Source organism: Gossypium hirsutum, chromosome A04 (assembly GCF_007990345.1).
Source record: "Gossypium hirsutum isolate 1008001.06 chromosome A04, Gossypium_hirsutum_v2.1, whole genome shotgun sequence".
Lineage (NCBI taxonomy): Eukaryota > Viridiplantae > Streptophyta > Magnoliopsida > Malvales > Malvaceae > Gossypium > Gossypium hirsutum.
In genome coordinates this window covers 26,254,876-26,260,708 of record NC_053427.1, presented here as the reverse complement: position 1 = coordinate 26,260,708, position 5,833 = coordinate 26,254,876, and positions in this window count along the sequence as shown.

Genomic DNA, 5,833 nt, shown 5'->3' with positions numbered 1-5,833 from the left:
AACCGAATTTTTTTCCAACATTAACATCATCTTGCACGTGACTTTCGCCTATAAATAACTCGAAGAACGATGAAGAAAAGAAGAGACTTTTGAAGAAGACCAAGCCTATATTTTGTCTGCATGCCTTCAACTCTCAACTTTAGTACTCTCTTCACCTTTATTCTCCATAACCTTTAACTCTTTGTCCCAACTAGATGAATCAGCTTCTGTAACAACCACTACTACTTCCTCCTTACTGTATATTGGATCAACAAGGTGCTATCCAATTCCCATTTTTATACAAGAGTTAATTAAATTGGAGCTGCTATAGGATGTCACTGCTTAATAAATGTGAACAGGAAAATCCAAAAAAAAAAAAGGTGGAAACAGTGGCAGTAGAGAAAGTTGAAAATGATGAATTAGAAGGAACTTTATGTGGTTGTGACAATGGACTCTTAAGGAATAAATTAAAGCAGAGATGATGTGTTCCAATCTCCCAATCTCATTAACTTCATATATCTTTGGTCAACTCAAACTGATTGAAGTTGTCCCTTTGGAGTTTTTCTCCCCTGTTTCCAACCCCCCATTGCTTTGCTGCTTTTTGTTTCATTGTGTTTCATAGGTTCTTTTAATTAAAGCACCTTCTAATGTCAGGAGAAAAAAAAAATTACTCCATTTTATCCTTACTTGTTTTTGTTTTGTTAGGAAACATTTTATCTGGAAATCTTTGTTGTTTTTGAGATCCAAATAGCTGATTTTATGTTCAACTTGAACATGTGCATATCTCATATATATATATGTTTTAACGTGACAGCTAGCTACAAATGTTTCACAGGATGCCTTTCACATCGCATCTCACTTAATTGTTTATCAACTAGATTAAAACAAATGATTGAACTCCAAATTATTAATAAGGAAGGTTCTTTTTTAATCTTCTTTTATTACCTAATTTTAATGATGGTTTTAGGGTTTAGTAGCTTCCTTTGTAAACCCTCAAATAGTTTTGAACACATTGGATCTTGGATTTTACTCCTATATAAAAATGCTGATGAATTTCTTAAATATGTGAGGTGATAGTTTTTCTTAAGTGGTAAGAGATTAAAAATATATGGTTAATGTCTCTTTCATCGAAAAGGGTATTATAGAAATTCATATATTAAGAACTAGATTACATTTTGTTCTCTTTACTTAAAAATTGATAAATTAATCATTGCCTGTTAGATTAAAGAAAAAATTAATCATTTCTATTAAAAATTTGATTTATTTTTAATGTTAAAAACTAGTGTAGCTGACAAAAAAAATTAAACAGTTACACATGATGTGTCACTTGTACCTCCTTTTCACGTACGTGAATCAATTTTTAATAATAGAAATAAATAATGTTTTTAACAAAAGGATAATTTTACTCTTTAATTTAACCTATAAAAACTAATTTACCTATCTTTAATAGATGAAACAAAATGTAACATGATTTTTAATATAAGAGTCTTCATAATACTTTTACTCTCCTCCTTTTGTAGCAAACAAACTTTCCAAGTTTCATCCAATAACAAATTATTGTCTTTGCCTTTAGGTTTTTTTTAAAGAAAATGACCTTTTAATTAGCATCAAATTGAATTGATAATTATGGTTTACCTTCAGTTTTTATAAATAATTATTGGTCAATCAGCTGCTTTTTTCCACAATATATCTATATTAAAAGAAAACAACTCTCTCATAGGTTTTAATATCCCTTTTCAAAATTTTGGTGGATAGAGATGAGCTTTGATTTTTTTTTTTCCTTCTCAAAAGCCCTATCATTTTCATGCATAGTCAAATCCATTTTTCCCCAAAGTCTACAACAACTCCCCTTATTATGCATATATTATATGTATAATATTGGTTTCAAATATCTACACATCCGTAGATTTTTCCAAGTTTAATTGAAGTGAAAAAAAGTCTAAAAGGCAAAGTTGCCTGGAAATTATGCATATTCTTGTAGAAATTTCACTGCGTTTTATTTATTTATTTATTTTTTCAGTATGGCCAAAGAAATGGTTCCAAGATTTCTTAAAGAAACGACATGTACATGACAACAAAAAACCTGATAAAAAAATGTAGAAAGAGATCAGTATGTAGACTTAATTCTTATAGATGTGATCAAATAACTGAAAACAGGCAGATTATATTATTGCTTAGAGTGGTTTGTTTATGGCGGATATTAAGCCTTAATAATCGTTTCTCGAGTTGCTTGTACAGTTTTATTTTATAGGTTTACAAGTGTTAAACCTACCATAGACCCCATCCCCAAGTTAATTTATAACACCGTGGTTATTGCCTAAATGACCCCATTAACACATTTAATATGCCAAGTTTTCAAAAAATGCAAGCGGGTCTTGTGGGAGAAATAGCCTTGAGATTTGGTTGCTACCCCAAAATCCAAAATATTCTCTGTATTTTTAGTTACGAAGCAAATGAAACAAAACTCATCCTGTCTTTGATTAAATTACGCTGCTGAAAAACACAGTTGGAGGCTTAAATCTGCTGTTAAATTTATATAGTTGACTGTAGTTATGATATATATTTAATATACGTTTAAATGATTATTATTTAATCGCAGATCAATTGGTAAAAATCAATCTCTCTTAGAAATCATCTTTCTAGCTTTTTGAAGTGCCCCTAATTTGATAGTTAAGACTATTATGCAAGACAAAGCTTTTAAAATCTCTTAGGAGGTTTTTAGTTATATTTCTATTTATTTTTTAAAAAAAAATTATTATTAATATTATTATTAAGGGATTGTTTTCTCTGGTTTTAAGCATAGTTTTGAACAGAGTGAACTTCTGCAAGTTCTGCTATTTTTTATATTTAGAAAGAGTGATTCATCAGTTGATATAGATATATATTTATGTTAATGCCCTTATCAAAAGTGATGTATAACTGATGGTACTGAGGGCACTGCTTTAAATAACTCAAAAGTCAAGTGGCAAATCGGTAATGAAGACCCTTTATAACTCCATTCCAACATGGTTCAACTTACAAGATTCTTCCAAAAAAAAAAAGAAAAAAGGGGTTAAAAATGGTTGGTCCCTCCTACGTTAAAACATTGCTCCCCTTTCAAGCCTTCTCAATGAAATCACCATCTTCTTCTGCCTTAAGCTCAATGAAGATTAAAACCCTAACTCAAACCCTCATCTATGCTCAAGTTAGTCGTCTCATTCGGGCATTCTCTAACGCCAAATCCCTTGTCATTCATATCTATAAAGAAAACAATCCTATAAAGTATCTCATTTCCAATTCAAAGACCACAAAAAAGAAGCACAAGCACAAGAAACTATTCTTCGGTTCATTTAGGCTACACTATAATTGGTGCTCTTCTCAAAGACCACAAAAAAGAAGCACAAGCACAAGAAACTATTCTTCGGTTCATTTAGGCTACACTATAATTGGTGCTCTTCTCATGTTGCACCAGTTCCAGCTCCAGTTCTACAAACACATTTGTACTATGATTCCACGTGGAATTCTGTTATTTCAACGGAGCAATGTGATGATGATAGGGTGGAAGCTCAGCTTTCGGGTTATCTTCAATGGCTAGAAGAAAAGAAGGTTAATGGGGCTGAGACTGATATAAATGAGATTAATGAGATTGATAAACTAGCAGAGATATTCATTGCCGATTGTTATGAAAAGTTTAGGTTGGAGAAGCAGGAGTCTTACAGGAGATTCCAGGAAATGATGGCTAGAAGCATGTGATATGTAGCACTGTTGCGGTAAGGAACATGTACTCTTTCAACTTTGTGTTTGGAGGGATTGTACATTATACAATGTAGGGGAAATTTCTGCAATTCTTCTCTTATATTTCTGATGGTTTTGTTTCCCCTTGCAAGGTTATATAACTTAATCTGCCTCTCATTGGGAATTCCTCATTTTTTAGTCTCTTTTCAACTCTCATTTTTCTTTGTACAATTTATACCAACACACCAACGCACTTATTTGATGCGTATCAATAAGGGATATAACTCTCGATAAAAGTACTATGAAAATTATTGTGCTAAAATCATATTGCATTTTGCTCTCTTTTCTTAAAAAATTGATAAATTAATCTATGTACATTAAATTAAAGGACACTAGTCCTTTTGATTAAAAATTTCGTTCATTTCTACTATTAAAAACTAGTGTTGCTCATAGAATAACCAAACAATTACACATAGTGATCATGTGTGCTTCATTTTAACATACGATTAATTTTTAACAGTAAAAATAGATAAAATTTAGAGAAAAAAAACTAGTTTGCTTTTAATCAAATATATAAAGATTAATTTACTTATTTTTTAAATAAAAAATAAAATATAATCTAACTCTTAATATAATAACCTATATAATACTTTTACCTATAATCCTCCAGAAAACTTTCAAATATATAAACATAAAAACTGAACATATCTACTCAAAATCTGAATTCAAGAAATAAAACTGGTGAAGATAACCATTTCAGTTATCCCAGAATTGTATGCTGTCCTTTTTCTTTAGAAACAACTGGTAGGTGAATGATCTATTTGTATAGCTAGTAACTAATAGATATTTTATTATATATTTATGTGATGGAAAGTTCTGTGCAGATGCAAAGGCAGCTTCATTAATATATTAATGGTAATTTGGGATCAGTACCTTAATTATTTGTCAACCTTATCAAGTTGTTACACTTTTACCAATGTAATTAAGCCAAGTTTTATATGTACATATATTGGCAAATTGTGGAGATAACTTGGAACACTTTAAAAGCAATTATTTAAACAGATTCCAGTCAGGTCATCCAATCCACCAATTATTAAATATATCATTTTTGTCCTGGAAAGTGCAGTAGCTTCATGGGGTTTTTATCCTACTCATGAAAACTATGTTTTCCACCTACTCTCTCTCAAGCTGATTGCATAAATATTTTTATTACATTTGCAGAAGTATTAAGTGTAGGATAAGCCTATATATCTCACACGAATTTATAATTTTTTTTCATACATTCAATAAATTTAATTTGAAAGTTCATAGACATGAAAAGGCTTGAAAAGGAATTGAGATATTTGATGAATCTGACATGATCAAAGGCACATGGACATGGCCATCGCGTGATGCTTGTAACATATGATAACAACTGACATAATCCCTCTCTATATCATACTTAATAGACAAAGTCATGAGATATTCTTAGTACACTTTCTCTATGTCTCTAGGAATTTAATCAAATGGCAGCCAACAAAATCTAAATGAGTGAAAACCTAAATGAAAATTGAATGATTAATCTTAGAACGAGGCTATGAGAACTTCTTATTTGAAAATTCGGATTCATTGGAGACTGAGCCCAATAAGAAGTAACTATGAATGTATGTCGGACTTCTAATAGCAGCAGATAAAGCAAAGATAAGAGGCAAGCATGCTTTTTGTACACATTTGTTTTTAGAACTGTAAAAAAGACAAAAAGGCAAAGTATCAATGGTGGCTTCTGTGAAAAAATAAAATAAAAAACACAAATTTTTACGTGAAAATCCTTTTGAGAAAAAATCACGGGTAGAGGAGAAGAAAATTCACTATGTCGAATTCGAATTATTACAAGAAGAATAGACTATGTCTATTATAGGCTTGTAAAGTCATATTTTAGTAAGACTGAAACACCTTATTCTAATCAATATCAAATAGATATAATTTAATAAGGTTTAAAAAACCTTATTCTAAAATAAAATAAAAGAAGTGTAATTCTATACGGATTCTTCTTTTATTTTATTTTACCACTGTATTTTATTTAAATAAGGATTCGGGTCACTTAATTCTAACAATCTCCACCTTAACACAAATTCTCAATGAACAAGTTCTTCGTCGCGAA